Below are 25,092 nucleotides of genomic sequence, written 5' to 3'. Positions count from 1 at the left end.
ATGTAAATCAAAACTACAATGAGATATCACCTCACACCTGTCAGAATGACTATCATTAAAATGTCTACAAGTAACAAATGTTGGCAAGGTTGTGGAGAAAAGGGAACCCTTGAACACTGTTGGTGAGAACGTAAGTTGGTGCAGCTCCTTTGGAAAACAGTATGCAGGTTCCTCAAAAAAACTAAAAATAGAACTGCCATATGATCCAGCAATTCTACTCCTAGGTATATACCCGGAAAAAAGGAAAACACTAATTGGAAAAGATGCATGCACCCCAATGTTCACAGCAGCACTATTTACAATAGCCAAGATGTGGAAGCAACCCAAGTGTCCATCAACAGACAAATGGATCAAAAAGATGTGGTACAAATACACAATGGAATATTACTCAGCCATAAAAAAACTAATGAAATTCTGCCGTTTGCAGCAACGTGGATGGACCTAGAGAATATTATGCTAAGTGAAGTAAATCAGACAGAGAAAGACAAATGCTGTGTGATATCACTTACATGTGGAATCTAAAAAATAAAACAAACAAATGTATATAGCAAAACAGAAACAAACTCACAGATACAGAAAACTAACTAGTGGCCACCAGTGGGGAGAGGGGAAGTGGGAGGGGCAAGATAGGGGTAGGGAAATATTATGGGATTACATGAAATCATGTGTGTGAAATTTTTGAGAATTGTAAACCATTATAGAATTTAAAGAATCTTTCATTCAATTAAAAAAAAAAGTTGGATAAACAAAGCCCAAAGTGTGCAGCCATTTATATAAAATTATGTATACACAATATTATATATAAACTAAATATTTATACACACATACATGCAGTTAGATGTCTAGAATTATATCTGGAAACATTAACAGTGGTTATCTCTGAGAAATCTGGAGTAATTTTTACTTTCTTCCTATACTTTTCTGAATCATTTGAATTTTTATATGAGCATTTATTATGTTCATAATCAGAAAAAATAGAAACTAAAATGTCTACTCCTAGTCTCTGGCTTATTAGATAGCCAATACTAGGATCTTTCCAAGTGATTTTTAAGGGGAAAAAATAGCAGTTTTTTTCAGTACACTGATTCAATACACTGACTCTCTATTCCAATTTCATTTATTTTTCCCCTCTCTTGTTTTTCTTATTGTTATTGGGAGTGTGGAAACATTGTCAGCATTGCAAAAAAATGAAATAAAATAAATCCAAAAAATATTATTAGGCTAAGCTTTTCGAAGTGCATTTTAATATAGCATCAAGCATGTTCCCATTTTTATTACTGGTTATAATGTTCAGCAGCGTGTGACACAACAATTCAGACTTTTTGGCAGACGGAGCCCAGTTTCCATTTCTTTTAGTACAAGATGTAGGGTGTGGAAACTTTCTACTTCCTTGGAAACGCTTCTGAAAACCGGTTTTCACTCAATGCAGCCTCTAAGTGTTTAAGAGGTGACTGAATTTCTGAAAGTGGTCTGACTGTTTTAGCGCCGCTGGCAACCACTGCAACTTTCGCACTGTGTGAAAGGGGGAACAATCCACATTATTAAAAATTGGCCCTAGATCTCTTTCCCATTTCCTATTTTTTCACTGAGGCCAAAATATCAAGATAATTTTCCTATGGAAACGTTTAAACTTGGCATCGAAAATTATTTATTTAAATAACTACATCTCTGAATAATAATGATAATAATAATAATAAAACTGAGAAGGCAGCTCCAAAGAGAAGAGAGACGTAAATTCCGTGCAAGTTTTTCTTTCTGTTTGTTGGTTCAGTTTTGTTTTTTAAACCACTATACTACCCAATAGGATACCCATTTCTATTTAACTGCCTGAGTGACAGTCAATAAGAGGCCTGAGTTACATACATTTTTCTTTATGGAAGAAAACAAAGACGCCACTTTTAATTAACTCCTTAAGAGGGCAAGATATATTATCATAAATTTCTTGAAATGGAAATAGCTTCTGTCAGCTTCAATTATTCAGCAGTAGGTTGGCTTCCTAGGACAAAATCTTAAAAATAGGCAGCTCTTATGTCTGATCTGGTTGTAGCACTTAGCTTTTGTGGACTAACAAGGTAGTATTAGGACTTCCCAGAGAGTCCTTTTGCATTCTCTGCTAATGAAATGCAAGAGGATGCTAGCCTTGAATTTGGAGGCGGAGGTGGGAGGGCAACTAACTCTGTTTCCAGAGTGAGGAGCGGGGAGGGAAGACTATGGTGAATGATCCAAATCATTCTACATACTTTGGTGAATCTTCAGAGATCGAATGTGGGCTTCCTAAAGCCCCTGTGAGTTTATTTCTTTAAATGCCAGCAACTCACCAATTTCCATGGTGTCCGTTATCAAGTTATCCCTGACGCGCTGATACTTCTAAATGCTCAGCTCCATACCTCACTACGTCCCTACACCAGGCCCACACGGGTAAATGCCTTTCTGCAAACTCAGCGTGTCATTCACCGCGTTGCAAGTTGATTCCATCCTGTCCTTCGAAGATCTGGTCCTTTTCCTGAGTTCCCTATGCTGATTGACAGCATCACTCAATATCCTTCCAAGCTGGTGTCTGAATTTGAAACTTAAAAGTCACAGTTAACCCTCCCCTTTTCTTCAGCTTTACAGATTGTCTTCAAGACCTGTGAATTCCACAGGGGCCACATCTCTGAAATACCTCTGGTAATATTCCTACCTTTCTAATCTAAGTGTCTCTTTTACAGTCAAGCACCTGTTATCTCTTGTCTGGACCTCGAACTGGCAAACTATGGGCCATAGACTAAATCCCACCCCCTGCCTGTCTTTGTAAGTCAAGTTTTATTGGATTGTCTAAGGCTGCTTTTGGACTACAAAGTCAGAGGTGAGTAGTTACAGCAGACATTGTATGATCCGCGAAGCCGAAAATACTCACTATCTGGCCCTTTACAGAAAATGTTATAACCCCTGGTCTAGACCATAGCAACAGCCTCCTAAAAGTTTACATTACTTACACACTAAGTAGAGAAGAAGAAATAGACAGTTAAACAAAGGAAAGGAAAGAAACACAGACACAACACTTCACTCCTCAATAATAAACACTGTAAATCATTCTATGCTTTTTCTGGGCATATGCTTTTATATTATTTCTTATAATAATTGAATTTTATTATATATACTATTTTTGATAAATTGAGTCTTTCTCATCAGCAATTTTAAATAAAATGTTTCCTTTTATAAACTTTCATGGTTATATAATATGAAATATTACAAAGATTTTTTTTCATGTTTTAAGGTTGACACAGATTTTCAAGTTGTCTCAATTTCAATTTTCAAGTTGCCTCTGGATAGGTTATACATTTACATTCCCATCAGGATTGGGCTTAAAAGCTAAACCAAGCTATAACTTCTCCAATTATAACCACATACTGGTATCACTGTTTTTAAATGACATGGTAGCTTGTTGCTATATTTATCTTTATTTCTGTGATTAATAGTACAATTGAATATTTTATATATTTAGTAACAGTTTGCATTTCTCCTTGTGTGAATTGATTAGGATTACTATTTTGCACTTTGCGATTTCAGTGAACATTTTTCTCTTAATTACTTACTAGTATTCCTAACAGAATGAAAGTAATCTTGGTCCAAGACCAAAAGGTGACACACAGTAGTCCCTGCATGGAATCCTAAATGTGGCTCTTCTTGATCCGTAGACTTGTGAATTTAAAAACAAGTTGTCTTATCCATACACCCCCACTATATATAATAGGAACTGTTAATAAAACAAAAGCTACAATAATAACGTAAGCACTTTACATATATTAACTTATTTTAAACCTCACAGCTGTCCCATGAGCAGTGACTACCCCTGCTTTATAGATAAGAAAACTGAGGTACAAAGCAATTAAGAGAGCCCAGGGCTAGCTTGGCTTCAAAATCCTTCTTCTTAAATAAGACACTGCAACTGAGTGGTTATGGCCATATGGCTTACAAATTCTAAAATATATACTCTGACTCTAAGAAGAAGTTTGCCCACCCCGATATAGCTAAATAAAGACAGACAAAACCCATGTTGTTGTGACATGGTGACACTTTCCAAGTTTAAGACATTGAACTTTCATAACTTTTAGATATCCTACAATCTTTATAATTACATTCATAAGTAAGCAGGTATTGAAATAGAGCAGCTAAATAGAGCTTAGCCTTTTTCTCCATTATTTATTTGAAGTAAATTTATCAACACTCTGCAAAACTATGCACAGAATAATCCTCTTGGCATTCTAAAAATACACACATAAATCAGATCAAATCTCTGACTGTAGAAAACTTAACTCCATGTCATCAATTCTAAAAAGCTACCACTCACAGAGCTGTCAGATATATATTCTTAAAACTTACCATCAGATCATGCATCATAACTTCCCCAAGTTCTTCAATAACATCCTAGGTCCCACAGAAACAAAAAAAGGTAATTTTCTTCGTCATTCCAGATCATGTTAAGATCTAGTTACAATATGCCATTTTAGTTCATTCCTTACTATTTCTCCCTTTCAACAAAATCAGGTATTCAGCCTTTCCAGAAGACAGCCTACATTTTTGTGTCCTCCTGCCTTTTCTTCTCACCTCTTGTATATGCATGGGATGCCTGCGCAAATCAGATGCATTATTTGCCATCAAGCTTAAATTCTGTCTCCTCAAAAAACTCCCAGGGGACTTCCCTGGTGGCTCAGTGGTTGAGAATCCGCCTGCCAATGCACGGGACACGGGTTCAGGCCCTGGTCCGGGAAGATCCCACATGCCTCGGAGCAACTAAGCCTGTGCGCCACAACTACTGAGCCTGCGCTCTAGAGTCAGTGAGCCACAACTACTGAAGCCCACACGCCTAGAGCCCGTGCTCCACACAAGAGAAGCCACCACAGTGAGAAGCCCGCGCACCACAACGAAGAGTAGCCCCCGCTCGCCGCAACTAGAGAAAGCCTGTGCGCAGCAATGAAGACCGAACGCAGCCAAGAATAAATAAATAAATAAAATAAAATAGAATAAAAACCTCCCTGGATCCATCACCACGAGTGATCTTTTCATGGCGTGCATGATTACTGCACTAATTATACAGAATTATAACACCCACCCCACATCCTCACAACAGTTCATAACCTCCTAAAAGGCAAGGACCACATCCTTTTCAGTTGTAAAAGCTCAGCAAATAGAGCAAATGTTCAATAAAAACGTTGGTTAAATCGAGCTGAATGAAAGATACTTCAGTGTTAAATTACCCATTTGTCTCTAATTTGGTTCTTTCATCTCCCCTGTTTTTTCTCTTTTTTTATCCGCATCCTTGTGTACCTTATATGAAGTGATCTGTTGCAGCACTGTAATGCATTATTCATATCCTAGAGCTTTTCCATGGGATGACTAATTGGGGGGAATAAAATATCTGGTGGTTGTCAGCTTTTTCTTTTACTCAACATTTTGACTTAAAAAAAAAAACTGGATAGTTATTAACAGAAGGACTCTTAAGGGTAATGATACTTTATGAACTTGCAATCTAAGACATCTTAGAAAAAATGCTTTGAAAAAAACTAACTTTTCTGAACCAGGTCAAGTTACTGATTTAAAAAAACAATAATATAGTCACAAATATTTGCAAGCTTAAGGCTATACCCCCATAAAAATTTAGAATAAAAGAAAATCTTTTTTATGTATTTTCAGGTGCCTAATGTCAAATTGTCCTTGTTACTGTTATCATATAGTCTATTTACAGAATTTGTACTCCCCCGGAAAACGTAGGCTGTTAGTAGAAGTTGTACTAGATTTCAAGAATTGTAATCCTCAGACAGAAACAGTATTTGACAACTGGGATTCAATTCTAGTAAACTGCAGAATCATCTTACTTGAAAATACTATTTATGTATCCTTCTAAACAGGGCCTCCTATAAAATTCAATGTCAATTTGGGAAGTGAAACACACATATAATGGGCATAAAGCAGTTAAAATCCTCTGGAAAATCCTCTGTGTCCAGAGGACAATTTAGAAATACTAAGAGAGCACCCATGTGATAGCATCTTGCAGTCAAAATTCAACTAAGATGAACTTTAGAACTATTGTAGACGATAAACATACCTCCCCTGATCACAGCCCCAGGTATTTTAGAGCAGTAAATATACTTTCAGGAAAGTTATAGCAAAAGAGAACACGTGGCAGAAATGGACATTTCTGTATACTCCTCATTGGCAAATGTTCAGGCTCTTAGGCTCTCTTCTACCAATTCACCCCTCCACCCTTCAGTTCATCCACCCCAGCCTGTACTTTTCTCTCTGCATCAACATCTTTTGAACTAAAAGGGCCAGAGACATTGCAAAAAATTTTAAAAGAGGGTATTTGAGCCTTGAATATTATGTGCAGGTAATAGGCTGAGGACATGACTCAGCTGCAAACACAGGACAATTCTCACTGAAGGGGAAAGATTATTCAGAGGACAGAGCTTAGAGCTACGGAGAATGAGTTCTGGAGTGGAGGACTAAGCCCTAATCAAGGAAATCAGAAATGTGCCCAGATGGATTTCACAGCGGATACTGACCAGGGACTGAAGAAAGTCTTCCTTTTTGAATGGGAGTGTCTGTAGCACTTAGCCTACGCCCGTCACACCGTTTGTAGGTTGAGCGTGTGGGCAGCAGATAAGTCGCCCCCTCTGCTCACAGGTCTTCAGAATGAGAAAAACTGTCTTCGAGGATTCTACTCATGGAACTGCAACTGCAGAACCTCATGCGCTGGGACGTGATTTAAACGACAGGATCCTGGACCACGAGCCTGATGCCATAACGAGGGGAGTTCTCGGAAGACTTGAGGAGGGTATGAGTTTACTTTGCATGTAAGAGGGGTGGGAATTGTGTGGACAAAGGACAGACTGTATTTTCAGAAAACTGTCCAGAGCAGCACTTCTACTCCAGAAGACACGCCACCAAAAAGAAGTGGGGTGTATTTCCCCATCCCTTGAAATCAAAGGGCCGTTGTGAATTTCAAAATTCTATTTCAAAGAATGGAGTTTGGTGGGAGACAAATGCTGCATGACACCCAAGGCTGGGTCATGAAAGGGTACACAGCTTCTGCCTGACTCTCTGTCTCAGGACACTACAACCCAGCCACCACATTCTAAGGAGGCCCAGGACACATGCAGAGGCCACGTAAAGGTGTTTCAGTCAACAGCCCTCCCTAAGTGTCAGTTGCGATCAACTTCCAGAGATGTGAATGAGCAAGCCTCCATCTAGCAACTTCTAAATGGCCCTTAAAGACTCATCTCCGGCATTACTGCTTTTGGAAAGCTTTCTCTCGTCACCTGGTACGGATTCCCCTCCTCTGGGCTCCTAGCAGCCTACGTTTTTTCTAACAGTATGAATCATACTGTACATTGACTGTTACTTTATTACCCATCTCCCCCATTAGAAGTAAAGATCTTAGTAACAGTATCTGCCTTCCTTCCCTTATATCCTAAGTACTTAACATTATGTCTGATGTGTAGTTTGAACGAGAGTCAATGTGTTGAATAAATGAGATGATCGATATAAAAACAAAAATAGTGTAAAACAGCATAATTGATTAAATAAGATAGTTGAGGTAGGAAACCAGCAGACTGTTGTTTTTGGTTTTGGTTTTAACAGAGCGGCTGAAAGCTCTCTGCAAATAGACATTAACACTCATACCAAAGTCTGAGATGTGGATGAGGAAGAGATGCCAAAACGACCAACTCAGTACTGAGCCAGCTTGACAAAGAATCAGGACAATGAAAGAATCAAAGCACCCAGACCTACATCACAGACAAGACATTAAATTATATCAAGGGTTCTTAAACATGCTGGTCTTAAGACATTTAGTGCCTTTAAAAATCATTGAGGGTCCCAAATTATGTGAGTTACATTTATCAGTATTTATCTTATTGGAAGTTGATACTGAGAATTTTAAAGTACGTTTTTGTACTCACTTTCAAATAACAACGATAAACCAATTATATGTTAGTACAAATAACATAGTTTTATGAAATATAACTATGTTCTCCCAAAAATAATTTAGTGAGAAGAGTAACACTGTCTTATAATTTTCCAAATTTTCTTAATATCTGGCAGAATACAGACAGCCAAATTCTCATATCTGCTTCTGCATTCAATGTGATATATTGTTTTGGCTGAAGCGTATGAAGAAAATCCATCCACACATAAATAAGTGGTTAGAAAAGGGAGGAGTATTTTAACAGCTTTTTTAAACCATTGTGAATACTCATATTTGATACTTCACCAAAACTCAAGTAGTAGTTTCTTCAAGGTTAGTTGCTATGTAGAATCTGAAGCAATATTAAAGAACTTTCACACTCTGTTATGGATACTTTAAAATTCATTGGTCTATCCTGCACTTTGAATGTATCATTTAGTCACTCGTGACTTTGCAACATCATGCACTGGCCATTTAGAAAATATTGGTTTATTGAGTTATACAGATCTTCCAAATATTGACATATTTTATTATTCAATATCAACAATTACATTGTTAACTGTAATTTACAATCTCATCAGCTAAGCTGTTAAATACTGAGAAAGTGTCAAGGTCAAAATCTGAAAACTCAAATTTTATCATTAACATCAGATACTGTCAGATGTTTCCCTTGAAGTGACAGGATCACTCTGTTCAGTTAAAAAAAAACAACAAACTCTCAAATACGCAAATCTGAATATCCAAAGTCTATCTCTCAGCTGTTATTTCAAGTAAAAATTGTGATCCATTAAAAAAAAGTTACTAATCCAGCTCACAGCTCAATCACTCACTCAAGTGCTTTTACTTTAGACAACCACCATACTTTGAAATGTAGCAGAGATGCTTTCCCATTTAGTCAAACAAAGCATTTTTTAAAAGGAGTCAAAATTGAGAGTTAATAAACTTAATAATTGTCACTGTGTTATCGAGGACATTCTTCAGTAAAACTGGCAAATTTTTTTACTTTTCTTTTTTTTTTTTTTTTTTACTGCAAATGGACAGTGTTGCGTTTTCAGTGACTACTGGAGCAGTTTGGTGCCACCACCTTGACTCACCATCGCTTTCGCACCCACCAGGAAAAATGGCAACAGACTAAAAAAGCCAAACATAATCTAACCCACCAGGAAAAATGTCAACAGACTAAAAAAGCCAAACATAACTAACCCACCAGGAAAAATGTCAACAGACTAAAAAAGCCAAACATAATCTAAGTACTATGAAAATAGTTTTGACCCCGCAAATACCCTGCAAATGTCTTGAGAAGAACTGCACTTGCCCCTCCAGTGCTCCACGGAACACACTTTGAGAACCACTGCACTACACCTACCCAGGCTTCATTAAGGGCATCACTGGTTTTCCAGTATGAAAAATAACAGAGAATAAATTTCAGAATACTATATAGTTACATCCCATGTTTTACAATAAGTCACTGTACCCATCCTAATTTTTTGAGTCATATTTAAGAGAAATTAATATGGGTGCATCTCAACTAATTCACCTGAAGTAAACAATAATAGTACATACAAATACAAACAGGAACAGGATATGGAAAAAACAACGAGAAAAGTAAGTCTTCGATTTTGTAAATATTCAAGAAATCTTATACTGGCACCTTGTTTACTGGGGAAAATGTGCTGGTAGTTCTCACATGTTACAGGCATTATTATACATGCCTCTTACACATGTATGCATGTGAATGAGTCTAAATATAGTGACATAGAGGAAAGACCACATAAAGACAGAAGGAGAAGACAGTCACCTACAAGCCAAGGAGAGAGGCCTCAGAAGAAACCAACCCAGCTGATACGTTGATCTTGGGCTTCTAGCCTCCAAAATTGTGAGAAAATAAATTTCTGTTGTTTAAGCCACACAGTTTGTGATACTTGTTACAGCAGCCTGAACAAAAATACCATAGTGTCCTTCCGATTAGTTAAAGCAAGGTAACTACGTGAAGCAGACTAGATAGACATTTTATCATCCTCTGAGTGTCTTCACTCAATAAGCCCGCTTAAGGAAGGGTGCTCAGAAATCAATGGGACTTCAAACTTCATGTTTTCCCAATTCCAAACTTCAGCTGCAACTTTTCTAACACGGAAACTTCTCTGGGAAAGTGAGCAAGTCCCATACATATTATTTCTTCTGTTCCCCCCAAAACTCTGTTCTGTTCACTCATAAAAGGCAATTCAACCAGAACTATGGTGGCTTTCTGTCGCCCCTTGTTTCTCTCCTCTTTTCTGTGTCTCTACATCACTTCTACTTAATGAACCAGTGAGAAAAGTCTGAACATGCTCCAAATCTCTTCTTCATTCATTCATTTATTCATTGATCTCCTTACTCACTGAATAGTTGGGCAAACACATCCTGAGAGCCAACTAGAGTCAAGGAACCATACTACATCCTGACAATACACATTTTAAAAGATAGTTCCTGCCCTCACAGAGCTTACTTTCCATTAGGGGAAACACACAAAATAGCAATAACAACGTTGATGTCGACAATAATAATATGTCAGGTTCTTACATTCTATGAGTAAAAATAAATTAGACACAGGATAGAATCCTGGACAGCCATGGTTGCTTCGTTTAGAGCGGCCTCTCTGAAGAGGGGAGAGCTGAGTCCAATCTGAATGGAAATAAAGGAACGAGCCAAGCAGATATCCGGGAGGATACATTCCAAGCAGCAGAAAGAGGAAATGCAAAGTCCCTGAAACTGGATTTGTGGAAGAAGTGCCGTGTGTCCAGAGTGTACAAGGAGGAGAGGGAAAAGAGAATAGATCAGAGACACTGGGAGTTGGCTTTGGACGTTACCCTGAGGAGCATCTGACTAACTCAGAAGATAGGAAACCATGAGGTAGAGGAGTGGTCTGACCTACCATCTTAATAGCCCCGCTTTGGCTGCTGTTTAGAGAACTGGCTGGAGCTGGAGCTGGAAACTGGCTAAAAGACTTGCCACGATCCAGGCAAGAAAATCGACAGTGGCTTTCTCTAATTCTCCCACTTGCCTGGTAAAGAGTCACCTTGGGTCCTTTTGAAAACACTCATTCCTGATAGCCTTCCTTTAAAAATTCCGATTCAGTAGGCTTGGAGTGGAACTCAGTGATTCATAAATTTAGTAAGTGCCAGGAGCAATTCTTCTCACAGGCAAATTTGGGAAGCACAGATTCAGGGCGAGCGGGGATGAAGGAGGCAAGAAAAAGATGGCAGATTCTGGGAAGATGCTTTCAAGATGAGATGGACATGAGTAGGTGCTGGGTGTAGGACTAGAAACAAAGCCAAGGTCAAGTCCAACAATTGGGACCAAATGCAGGGCACCGAGAATGGGTTTTCTCCTGATGGAGGAAATATTGGGGGACCACCCCTCCCCAACAAGGACAGTCCAGCTAAAAGTCTTACGTAGGGTTTGCCAAGGCAACTTTCCAATTCCCTGGACACAGTCATTTGTATGGATTCCTTCTCCACCACCCCCATCACACCCACCCTTGCTGATGAGCCCTGCTAGGAGCCTGGGGAAGTGGGAAAGCCCGAGATGCTTGTCCGAGGGGGCAGAAATCACAAGTTCAATCATTTACAAGAACGACTATACAATCTTTAAGTAAAGCAAAAAGTATCCAATTAAGAGATGTTTATTAGGAACATTTTTACCAGTTTCCTTTAAACTGTTGAATCTCCTTTTTGACTGTGAATCAGTACACGTTTAAACAATAATTAGTACAAGTGGCTTCACAGTTTACCTTAGAGTAACCTTCTTTATGTAACAAAGCCTGAGTGAACAAACTGAGAGCGGTTACACAAATAAATCTTCTTCTCATAAGGAAATGTCTAAAATTCTTCTTCTAACCCCAAAGAAAGAAATCTTAAATTTGATACGATTTAAATAGCAGATTTTGTGAAGTGATTCATGTTTTTCTAGTGAAGAAAAGTAAACTTCTCCACTATAACTTTGGTGTGTCTCCTTTACAGAAAGGCATTTGTTTGTTGTTTTGTTCTCATGTGTCTTTCTGTACAAAAGCCAATGCATCTTTTTTTTTTTTACCATCAAGAGCTGACTTTCTGAATGTAAGTCACATTGAATGGTATCTTTCAACTTTATACTAGAAAGTTTTCTGTTTTCCTTAACTTACAGAAAATAAGAAAGAAAAAGAAACCATTCCATTTGCCAGAAGTCAGGATCAAATTTCAGATGGCTTTTTGCACTCCGCAATAATCAAATGCCAAATTTAAGCCAAAGAATCTTCTGACAATGCTCAGTGATATTAGGTTTTTAAGGGATCATAGTTTCGTATTGCTACATACAGACATCCAAGTGTACACTGATCACGGGAATAGCTCAAGACGGGTAAACAACAGTTTATCCCCAGGAGCAGTTTTTTCTTCCACTGTGTTGGCGATCTCTTCAGGATTGTTTAGCAAATGCTATAAGCTGTAATTAGTGTCACAGTGGACACCATCGATGGGTGGAATCCGGGAATCCAGAATTTACTAAACACTGTCATCCCTGCATCAACAGGTCCTAATATTTGATGGACAGTAAAAACATACAAAAATGGTGAAAAGGACGCAGCTTCTAACAAAAGCAGAACTATCCTTTCTAACATCACTCCCTTTCCACTTTCACGGGCATTTGTTCCTTATCAAGATGCACGAAGCAATAAAACCATACACAGGCCATATCAGATCTGCCTTCCAGGAGCATTTATCTTTTCCTTCGTTCAACAAATATTTTGCACCTTCTACATACTAGGTAATTTCCTCAACATTGAGGACCCAGTGGTAAACCAGAGACAAATTCATCAATACCCTTACAGAGCTTACATGCTGGTGGGAAGATGGAAAACAGACAAATAAAAATGACCGAATAATATAATGTCAGATGGTGACAGGTGCTATGACAAAAATAAAGCAGGGTCCTCGAACAACAAAAGAATGTTAGTGAAAAATTGGTGAAATCTGAGTGAGACCTGCAATTTAGTAAGTGATACAACAATGTCAATTGGTCTGTTTGTGATTACTGTACCGTGGCTATGTAATGTGTTAATATTAAGGAAAGAAGGGTAAGGGGTAGAAGGGAACCCTTTGCGTTGTCTTCACAACTTTTCTCTGAATCTAAAATTAGTTCAAAATTAAAAGTTTAAGCAAAAATAAAGCAAGAGAGGAGAGTAGTTACCAGGGCCCAGAGGGGACAATTTTCTATAGAAGGGCCAGAGACCACTTCTTTGAGGAGGTAACATTGGAGTAGGCTTCTCTCCACGAAGACTGAGTAGAGAGGTCCTCCAGACAGAGGGAACAGCAAGGGCAAAGCCCCCAAGGTAGGATGAGCTTTACAGCTGTTAAGAAAGAGAAGGAAGGCCGGTGTGGGTGGAGTCAAGAGAACAAATAGGAAATTGACCACAAACGAGGCAGAGAATCAGGTGTGGCCAGATTACGCCACAAGACATAGGTCCTCAGTGCTGGGAAACCACTGGAAGTTTTCAAGAGAATCATGTGATCTGTTTAAATATTTCAAATATTTTAAGTCAAGTGGAGACAGAATGGAGGAGGACAAGAGCAGAAACCAGGAGATTTGATGGGAGACAACTATAAAATTCCACACGTTACTGGGAGAGTCTCTGGAAATACAGGACCCAGGACAGAAATGGTGAATTCTCAGGATCAGTTTTGAAAGTAAAGCCAGTAGGATTTACGGATTAACTGGATGTTGGGTCTGAGCAAAAAGCAGGAGGTGAGTATGACTCCTAGATGTTTGGCCTGACTTTCATTGTATGACTGCCTGGAACATTGGTGACGCTTTCAAAGCACAATCTGACATGTGAGCGCAGTTTGTCTTGGACATTCTAGAACGTCTTAGAGAATTAAGATCACAATGTATTGATCTGGCCATAAATATGTGTTTCTCTTTTCATCCTGGGGCATCAATGCCATCAAGTTACATGGATTACAAACTTCATGACATCAGAAAACTTGTGTCGCTCACAAGTTGGCCTTCCCAATGGACAATCTGATTTCCACCTCTCTCCTACCTTGAAGCAGGACTTGTACATCCTCATATTCACCATAAAGAATCCATTCCTAGGGGCTTCCCTGGTGGCGCAGTGGTTGAGAATCTGCCTGCCAATTCAGGGGACACGGGTTCGAACCCTGGTCTGGGAAGATCCCACATGCCGCGGAGCAGCTGGGCCCGTGAGCCACAATTACTGAGCCTGCGCGTCTGGAGCCCGTGCTCCGCAACAAGAGAGGCCGCGATAGTGAGAGGCCCGCGCACCGCGATGAAGAGTGGCCCCCACTTGCCGCAACTAGAGAAAGTCCTCGCACAGAAACGAAGACCCAACACAGCCAAAGATAAATAAATAAATAAATAAATTTAAAAAAAAAGAATCCATTCCTACCACACATCACCAAGTAATATAGAGTCGAATTCCTATTTTAAAGGAAAAGTGGAGAGGAAGGTTCAGGCCATACATTGTTAACTTAGCAAAAGCTCCCTGTATCGTTGCAAAATAGGTGTTCCTCTCCAAGGCTGCTCCATCCTGTAGCTGAATACCTATTTTCTCCTCTCTTTCCCCTATAAAGTATTCTCTCTCTTCCATTTTTCCAAAAGAAGAAAATTAGTTCTGGCCCTTAATGGGCCTATTCCACTGGAAGAAGCAAACATCCTGCAGGGAACTGGGCCATGTATTTTGGAAGACAGTTGGGGCAGCTATTGTTACTTGAGGTTGCTAGTTGAAAACCTCACTCAGGTGTCCCTTCCTACGGCACAGAATATACTTCCTTAGGGAAGTTCTAAAAAACAGAGTTTTGTTCAGGTCATTATAGTCACAATATGGTGACCAGAAAATCTGCTGGGACATAAAGGCAGGTGGAACATCACGGCACAAAGGAAAGAGTCACGGTTTATACAAGGGTACTACAGGAGCATTCACATCTTGTGACTTTGGGGAATAACTGTATCCTAGGAGAGATTTTTCCTCTATTAGTTCATCCTTATTTTCCATGTTGCTGGTAGCCTGTTGGGTACTGTGGTGTATACTGTGTTTCTTACACACGTACTCTTGATACATTTTACAAACTGAATAAGATGTGCATCCAGGAAGGAAGGGTTTCTCATCCTAAGGGTGACAACAGGAATTGCAAAGTGAGCTTTGGCAGCTTGGAAATGCGTGAGCTACCTTGAGTGACAAAGGAGGCTGGACTCGACAGTGAAAGGAGCACCAGGCAGGGACTCCCAGCAACTCAGCTTCTACATCAACCCAAGGGAGGTAATACCAACCACAGCTACCACTGTCACCACAGGCCAGACTCTGCTATGCACTTCACGTGGACTGCCTTGTTTAATCCTCTCAATAATTCTGTGAGACAGAGGTTATCTGTAGGAATACTATTATAGTCCTTGAATTATGTGAGGGAAGAGAGGCTTAGAGAACTTACGTGGGTCATCGGGTAGGGATGCGAGAAGGGCAGGGATGATTTTAATGAAAGAAACAAAGAACAAGTATAAACAAGCTTCCATTACTTATGGGACTATGGTAGTGCTGGTAACCAAAGTAGGAAGATAGAGATAGAGATACAGACACATATAGAGATACAGATACAGATACAGACACAGATAGAGGTACAGACAGACATAGAGGCAGAGATACAGATAGAGATAGAGATACAGATACAGATACAGATATAGCCATAATCTGTCCCATAAAGGTGAAGCTATTGAGCCCATAGGGCTTTGTCACTGGTATACAATCACATGGCGGCTATCAAATTTTGGGCAGAGGACAAAGAAGGTATCACTAGGTTTCCTGTAATATAAAAACAGAAAAAGAGAAAAGAGTGCAATCTGAAGACTCCATGAAGAGACAGGACAAGAGCTGTGTCTGCTGCTAAAAGAAACCAGTTGGACATGCTTTGGATCCTGGAAAGGGAAGACACTAAGTCAGCCTGAGCCACATAAAGCAAGCCACTAGTGACGTCTGAAAAAGAAAAAGATGTCTGGGTTGAAAAGCACAGCGTTGGCCATGCAACCAGCAAGGTGAGTGCAGAAGACGTGGGTTTTACCGTTAAAGAGGCCACACTTCAAATCACAGCTCTGCTACTAACTTGCCTTGGGCAAGGTCTTTAACTAATCTTAGCTGTGGATTTCCAACTGTGAAATGATCATAATAGTTCTACCTATTTCTTAGGATTGTTACGATGAATACAGGAAAAGATTTAGGGACTGCACCTGCAGAGTACCTAGAACATTCTAGATGTTCAGTAAATGAAAGTATCCTTCTGCTTCACGCTTCACTCTTTACCAAACACACCTGTATAACTCCTCATCCTGAGTTTACACCGAATGTTCTGAGAGCAAAGCATGCCATAGACCAAAAGTGACAACACTGCAGGGACTCGAGGACAGAAGGCCAGAGAAAGCACACACCTCACGGACTCTAGCAGATCCATTCTTCCCTCCCAGCTGCCAGCATTGCCACAGACTCCGGATCACGTAACTCGCACTGCAGAGAGTCTGTCTGCCTTGACACCCTCATTGCAATATACTTCTAGTGTTTGTGGGCTTTTATTTTTCCTAGCTGTCTCTTTTCTACTTTACCCAATTAAGAATGCAAGAAAACTACGGTTCCTAGTTCGTCCAAGAATATATTTCCTGGGAAACACTGGTTTTCCTGATGTGGAGTCGAGCAAGAAAAAAAAACAAAAGTGATAAAATCCCTCTAAATAATCAGCAATTATAATATTATCTTTCTGTGAACTTAAGGGTTGTCTCAGATAGATGGATTTCACATTAAAAAATGGAATTTCATATGCAAATCCTGACTTAATAGTCTTCCTTCTAATTAAAAGTACAAATTCCAACTATGAGAGCTGATATGACATCAAATTAAAGAAGCTCATTTAGGCAGCTCATGGCCTCATCCTCTTTCTCCAAAAATATATTTACCTTAGGCCTCCTCCAAAAGAAATCATTATTTGTCATTTACAAAAATAATGAATGAAGTTTGGAGTTGATCCAATTATCTGAATAATTTGGACTTGAATCACATGATTTCCATGAAATAAAGGTACGTAATCCACAGCCCACACAAGCGATGTCCCTAAATTTGCATCATTTTTGCTCTTCTCTTCCTCCCCATGTTTCCTCCCCCTAATCCTACTTTTTGGGCCAAAGATTATAAATAAAAATTAGTGTATAATAATGTGAATAATCTCAGGAGTCTATTTATGTAAATGAACATGTGTGAGGGCTTTTGGCTACACTGAGAAGGAGAAATGGCAGAGGGCACGGGAGAAAAGGGGGCTATTTTGGGAAAGGGTGTTTTTGAGCTTGAGGCACACAAAGCGCTCCATGAGACCCGCGCAGAAACGTGACACAGGAAGGTGTGGAGGCGACACCAGCCACCTCTCCGCAGCTTTATTTTTTCTGACAATTCACCAAAGCTGAGGGAATGCCGAAGGAGCAGGGTTGGTGTCACCAAGAGGAAAGTTATGACAGAGGAAGAAAAGACGCGAGCACGGTTATTCTGCGATGGTAGCTGGGGCTGCAGCCCACCGTCTCCTCCCCTCTGGTGGCAGGCCCACAGGGTGTTTGCCTTGCAGGGAGTCCACGCCCCTACTCTGAGCCCTTGTGCTTCTGGCGGAGCTAAGACCAGCCCTCAGCTCCCAAAGGGAAACACAACCAGGCTAAGGCAATCGTGCCTTCTGCATCCCAGGCCACCAGTGCAGATGTGAGCCCCACTTCAGACCAACCAGAGCCATGGCAGCTCAGCTGGGGGATTCCATTTGAATTTCTGGAGAAAAAGACGTTCCTTTCAATAGTTCTCTGAGGACCGTGTTGAGCGTGTGGCCACAAGGGCTTGACGATGGACACATCTAGAGAAACTGGACACAGGAAATGGGTCTTACTGACATCTTTGGAGCCTCATTCAAGTGATGCAATAAGCTAATCCTAGCCCTGTACATATACTCCCTTTTGGTTTAAGTTAATTTGAGTTGAGTTTTCTATCACCCATAAGGGAAAGAGACAATATTCCCAGAATCCCCAGGATGAGACCAGTTTAAACCATTCGTTCTCAGCAACCTGATAACGAATGGCCATGTATCTCTACGGTTACAGTGAGAACAGGCAGCTCCTCCAGAGATCTGTACTGGAACGAGTGGGAACTGCTATTAGGGACTCTGCAGAGCCTACAAGTAGGATGTCCTGGAAAATGAAAAATCCTTAAAAGGAAATATAAAAGCACCAGAGACCAATTCTGACTGACTCAGAGTTTTCCCTGGAGCCAGCTGACTGTGATATTTTAATTCAAATTTTGCCAGAAGAAATCATCACAAACAACGCACACGTCCTCGGTATCCAACTGGGGCTATGCGGCATTGTAAGACCTGGCCACGTCTGTTCTACAGGCTTAAAATCCAAATGAATCAAATAATTGGATCAACTACCTACTTTAGCTGAACACCACTGAACTTGAAAAATTAAAGGAATTAAGTACAGAAAAACTGGATGTACTAACCTTTGAGATGCCCTAACAGGAACAGTATTAATTGCTGAAGGGGATCATTGAGAACAAAGGCATAATGGAAGAAGTTTAAAGATTAAAAGTCCCAAAACATCAAGGGTATAGGCTTTACACTTGTGGATTTGAACCTGAGGTAAGCAATTCGAGGTAGTATCTTGGTATCAAAATAGAAAATGAAATGACTATAAAATATCAATCTCATGATTTCTGGTGCTTTGAATAGATGGCCTCCATAGAACCACTGGAAGTTAGAACACAGAATGTTAAAAAAATAAAAAAAAAAAAAAAGGCTCCGAGTGGGAACAAATGTCCTGTTACGAGAAACACAAAATAAAGGCATGTGGTAGATCACCTCCAAGATGGCTGTCATGAATTGTTCCCTTCCTCTCTATGCATACCAAACCCCATCAAGGCTATTCCTTCCTTCCCCTCACATCTAGCCTGGCTTTAGTGACTTGGTTGACCAGTAGAATAAGGTAGAAGAACATCCCAGGACTTCTGAAGCCAGGTCCTAAGAAGTCTCTCCGTTTCCACCCGGGCCTTTCGGTACTACATCCTTTGGAAAGTTCCTTCTGGGGGCATCCGTGCACGACGCAAGACGTCTGACTCTGGGGCCACCACGCTGTGAGGAAACGCAAGGGAGCATGTGGAAAAGTCATACGAAGAAAGAGAGAGAGGGGAATCCCCTGGCAGCCCAGTGGTTCGGACTCCACGCTTCCCCTGCCAAGGGCCCGGGTTCAACCCCTGGTCAGGGAAGTAGGATCCTGCAATCTGTGCAGTACAGCCAAAGAAAGAAAGGAAGGAAGGAAGAGGAGAGAAAGAGAGAGAAGGGAAGAGAAAGGAGGAGAGGGGAGGGGAGGGAAAGGAAATATAGCCTTGTCTGGCCCTATTCTACCCATCCCAATCCACACTGCAGACAGGTGAAGGAAGAAGGCCCCTTGGACATTCCATCCCAGCAAAGGTGTTAGAGAGACAAACTAAGGAAGTGAACCCAACCAGCAACTCACACCAATGCCCCAGCCTCGCCATCCCACCCAACTCAAGCCACCTGAGGGAGGCCCCAGTCATCGTGGAACGTAGATCAGCAACCCCAGCTCTGCCCTGTTTGAATTCCTGACCTGCAAAACCATGGGCAGGATAAAAGGATTGCTGTTTTATGTCACTAAGTGCTAAAGTAGTTTGTCATGCAGGAATAGGTAGCCAGAACCGCCACGATCATCTGAAAGTCAATAGTTTTGGTCTGGATTAGTACTTTCAAAACGAATAACTCACTATGCTCTAAAATCTGCATCAGCAAGCAGAATATTCGTATGTCCCACAGAAGCAAAGTCAAAGCTGAGATACCAAGTTTTTTTAATTGCCGTACTGTGCTTTGTTAAAGCAGGAGAGCAAGTAAACCAAATTTCAAAGATCATTTTAAGGAACAAAGAAATGGAAGCGATACTTATGAACCTGAGTTCTGAGACCTAATCATGAAACATTAAAGACCATTAAAATCATGCAATCAGCAACTCATTTAAGAAACGAAAGTCTCTCACGATCTGTTTTAGTTAATTTGTCCAACTTAACACATGAGATGAAGCAGTTTTGCCAACACAGTCTGTGTTTCTGATTTTCTAAACTTACCCTACACCTCTGACCTTTATGATTAAAGTCTAATTAAAAATATGGTTATTTTTAAAAGGTAGAGATGGAGTAATTGTCTCATCTATTAAAGTTATGACTAATTGTTAACCTTCTTAACTTGCTGATTCACTGCCATGCCTTTCATTTCAACCTTTTTCAAAGCAAGGTCCAAAAAAATTCAGATTGCAAAACAAACTCTGCTGAAAAAAATATGCAATTCACTTTCACTGCATGATCAAAACAATTGGAAAGGCTTTTACAAATGTACAAGTCTAATCTTCCATAATTGTGAATTAACTGAGTCTTTGATTCAATTACCTAACTTTTCAATTTAATCAATTAACCAAAAATTTTATTTAACAACTACTATGTGTCTATCCTTACATTGGGTGCTATGAAGGAACACAAAAGTATTATATGGCATTGCTCACACTCAAGATCTTGAAATCTAGTTGGGAAAATAAAACTTGTGAATACGGACAAATTCAATGATAAGAGAGATCTGCTTGCTTTCAGGAATATAACGCACCCATAAATAGAAGAGGAAAATCATATATGCAGATAACAATCTTCTAATCCACTGAATGCCATGAGAATTTTCCCCTGTTCTATCTGGATACTATCTAACCTTCCCTGCAAGGCTTACAAGAATCCTGAACTAGTGTGAAACAAGTGCCTCTCTGCTGTTACCCTGGATTATAGAGTTGCCCATGTGAGAAACAGCCAGCACATAAATTGCAACGTTTCAGACCTTCTTCTTGACGTTTGATTTGGGGCTCAGATGTGGATCCGCCATGTTCTCTGTCCATGGTCCTCAGTATAAATTTCACGTCTGTTCTCAACAGTCATTAGGACCTCTGGTCTATCTGGTTTCATCTCTTCAAGAGGATGACTCAGTATCTCTTTGATGTGGCTCCCAGGGGGTCTGCAAAGTTAATCATGTGTGGGCCACATAACTGCATTTGAAGCTAGAGCATCACAGATATGCTGTGCAAATCTGGCGAAACACTTCACAGCCATCCTCGTATAAAGCATTGACAGATGCAACTTTACTGCTTAATTTCACTTATTAAGATATAGAAAGCATTTAGGAAGGGCTAAGTATATTTGAATCACGTTGGCTTCAAAAAAAATTAGGAAAGTCTGTGTATTATCTCTTCCAATAATGTCTTCTTTTTTTAAGTGTGACTGCTTCCAGAAAAGTCATAAGCAGAAGGTCAAAAAAGAACAGATAAAATGGTATTGCTTTGATGCTCTTCAAAATACCATCTGCCTTGTGTCCACCCCCTTGGTTCAGGGACCTCACACACAGCCCCCAATGTACTGACGTATGTCCTAGAACGGCCAGGACTCTGCTGAACCCCACCATCTTCCCTCTCTCTCTACACACACACACACACACGCACACACACACACACTCATTCTACCACTGAATTAATTTTTTTCTTTTGAAATACCTCACCTCAGATTCTCACCATTACCTCAGATTATTCTAATAGGAGACAGACACCTTAGGAATGTCAAAATCCTTACTGAATTTTTTAATTTTTAATGCAACTCATTATAACATATTTCAGGATTAAATGTCCCAAAGCCAAGACAATAGAGAAAGAGGGAGGAAGAAAGAGGGACGGAAGGAAGGAAAGGAAGGAAGGAAGGAAGGGAGGGAGGGAGGGAAGGAAAGGAAAGGAAAGGAAGAAAGAAAGAAAGAAAGGAAGGAGAGAGGGAGGGAAAGAAAGAAAGAAAGGAAGGAAGGAAGGAAGAAATAAAGGAAGGAAAGAAGGAAGGAAGGAAGGAAGGAGAAAAAGAAAGAAAGAAATAAAAGGTCACCAATCCTTCAACAGCATCTGTAAACTTATAGAGAATCAGAGAATTTACATTTTTCTCATCTGCCTAATCTAAAATTTTCAATGTGGATTTTAGGTTTGTGAAAGAAAGCTTATTTTTGAGGCAAGACCCCCCAAACTTATCCATGTAAGCCTCTCAAGCAGGCACTTTGTACCATGAAAGTATTTTATTTGAAGCACAGGATTTGATTCTTTGATTTGACTTGAGCTATTGCCACTTGCTTTCCTCATCTCCTTCTTTCCCACTCTCTCGCTAAAACAAACTCTGACTGTCCGATCCTTCATGATTCCTGTGGGAGCATTCACTGACCGGGACCATCTCTCATCCCACCCATTTTCCAAGTTTAGCTGTTTCTCTGCACCCTTTGGAGTAAGATTTGAGTTAAGAAAAGTGGTCTAAGTCATCAAGCATCCTCTATTGCTTCTTTAAGGGTTATTTCAAGATGTCCTGGGTACCTCACCCCGGTTAGGCTATGATATCTGAGACATTTTCCCCTTCAAATCTAAACTAATAGAGAGTTTTTTTTAAAAAAAGAATGGGTCAACATTCCAGAGAGGCTCTTGTTTTTCCCCAACAGGTCTGCCCATCCCTACAAGTTGCATTTTTGTAAGAAGAGTCCCCAAGTGAGTCACGGCAACAGAAGAAACAGAGAGTTTCTCAATGTGACACAGGAAGAATTTTTTTATTTAAATTTTCATGTTGTTTATATTTTCAAACAGGAACTGGAAGAAAAGGGTTTTGCTCTCACTGAGCCTCTCCAGTCATGAAGTCTTTTTAAGCGTTGCCGTTCGTTCGTTCCCCCAGCAGTGAGTGTTTGGATGGCAACTATGACTCAACTTCCCTTTGCTTTCATCTCACTTACGCTTTCATCCATCTTCCCCCACTTGCCAGGAGGAGAGTCTTTGCCAGCGTTGATTCCAAACTTCAATTCTAACTACAGCTCTCCACCGATCCCTCCCCCCATCTTGGAAAGTCCAAGTTTCCACCCTTCCAAAGTTCTTCATAACCCTGCCCCATTCTCTGTTCCTCCCCTTGCATGTCACCACCTCACGTAACCTTCTCTGTGTCCTTTCTCTCCTCTTTCCTAGAAAAATATTTCTCTAAAATGCCTCATTCTCCTCCCCTTCAGTATTTGGCCTCCAGGTCTATAAATAACTACTGTGAATTTCACCTAGACTCCTTCTCAGAGGAGTGCATTTGCCTTCAATTATTACGTTTTTACACATGGTTTGTCATGATTTGCCTAGTGCACAACACACTGCCTGGGACGGATAGTCTTCCCATGATTCTTGATTTAATAAATGAATAAATCATGTTGGTCCTCGTTGCTGCCAGTTGTATTAACAATCTCCTTCCTTGGGTTAAGTATAATGAGAGCCCTGATTGTGTGTTCTGCTTTGGTCCTGCTGCCAAGATCAATGCATGATGAACACATCTGACATCTTACTGAGAGGCCTGGCTGTGTACTAGCCCAGGAAAGCCAGGAAAGGAGTTCTAGCCAGACAGGTGTCCACGGGTGGGAGAGAGAGGGAAGGTGGCGGATAGAGAAGCAAGAGGACAGAAGGAGAGCAGCTTGGTGGGAGAATGACTACATCCAAGATTATCATAACATTCAGTCTCATTTTAGCGAAGTGATCTGTACCCAGCTTGCAAGATGAAGCCGAAGACACTGTAACATAGAGGAAGCCCCATGTGGCAGCAGGCGTAGAAGCCCTGTCGCTGGAACGGAGGGACTGCGGTGGGGGAAGTACAGCTGGAGGGAGATTCCCGGTCATCCGAAATGGGAAATGGAATAAGGAAGCCTTGCAGGTTATGCTGGAGTGCTGGAATTGGACCTGACATTTATTTAACTACTTCTTGGGTCAGGATTAGTCAGGGAAATCAAGTGAAACTGGCTCTCTACATAAGAAGATAAGTCAGTCCACCTTTGAAACTAAGAAACCCAGAGGGAGGAAAAATGAGAGAGAGACTGACAGTAACTTCAAAAAATGGGTCGTTTTATTCCTTGGGCTTCAATTTCTTAATCTATAAAATGGAGAATGCAGTGTTTGCCCTTTGGCCCAGTTGGATTGTTTTGAGTCTTACATAAGAAGGAGGTGAAGAGCCACTAAAACCCAAAAGATAAATTATTATTGTTGCTATTATTTTCTGTTTGGGATCGAAAGTTTCCATTAGCTCAGTCTAGAAGTTAACGCACTACTAAACAGTATCTTTGAAAAATGAAAAGGAAGTAAGACACCAGACATAAAATACAACATACCAATAAGCAAGCAAAAAAAAAATTACATGCACCTTTCAACACTTTATTATAAAATAGGCTTTGGGGTAGATGATTTTGCCCAACTGGGGGCTAATGTGAGTGTTCTGAGCATGTCTAAGGTAAGCTAGGCTAAGCTATGATGTTAAAAAAAGTCCTGAAAAGGATGATCAGGTTCATGCAGCTACTGTGTGGAGACAGAGTTAACATGTTTAACACTTTTGCTGCATCCACAGAAGGGCCACAGTTGCCATTAAAAATAATATCTCGGGCTTCCCTGGTGGCGCAGTGGTTGGGAGTCTACCTGCCAATGCAGGGGACACGGGTTCGAGCCCTGGTCTGGGGGGATCCCACATGCCGCGGAGCAACTAGGCCCGTGAGCCACAACTACTGAGCCTGCGCGTCTGGAGCCTGTGTTCCGCAACGAGAGAGGCCGCGATAGTGAGAGGCCCGCGCACCGCAATGAGGAGTGGCCCCCACTTGCCGCAACTAGAGAAAGCCCTCGCACAGAAACGAAGACCCAACACAGCCAAAAATGATAAATACATAAATAAATAAAACTGACGTTAGAAAGAATAAAGCTTGATTGTTAAAAAATAATAATAATAAAAATGTCTCCCATGTACCAGGCCGAGCACTAGGAGCCGCACCTCTCAATTTCTTTCAATCCTCACGAAAGCCCCGGCGTGTAGGTGTTATTACATATGCTCCTCAAGGGGAGACGTGAATCGGCCTGCCCAGAGCCATGCTGATCATCTGGCTGCAGGACTGCCTGATTTCAGCGACACTGCTGTTCCCACGAATCCGGTCCTTTTCAAAGCTTTGTTATTTTAACAGAACACTCCCCCCCGCCTCCCACTAAACGCTACT

The 25,092-nt window shown here is 40.6% G+C and overlaps 2 long non-coding RNA genes across 2 annotated transcripts in view; both read right to left on the bottom strand.

Annotated features, from left to right (window-relative positions):
• Positions 1–25,092, bottom strand: part of LOC309617792 — a 169,998-nt gene that overhangs the window by 101,851 nt on the left and 43,055 nt on the right. The gene's annotated exons all lie outside the window — the stretch shown is intronic.
• Positions 7,939–25,034, bottom strand: LOC309617794. Its single transcript, XR_014238144.1, has 2 exons — positions 14,370–25,034; positions 7,939–14,056 (listed from the first exon to the last, which is right to left on the bottom strand). It is a non-coding gene; the product is annotated as an uncharacterized lncRNA (long non-coding RNA).

Source organism: Balaenoptera borealis, assembly GCF_965194805.1.
Source record: "Balaenoptera borealis genome assembly, chromosome: 20".
Classification (NCBI taxonomy): domain Eukaryota; kingdom Metazoa; phylum Chordata; class Mammalia; order Artiodactyla; family Balaenopteridae; genus Balaenoptera; species Balaenoptera borealis.
Note: the sequence above shows the minus strand (reverse complement) of the source record. Positions and strands in the feature narration are given on the sequence as shown.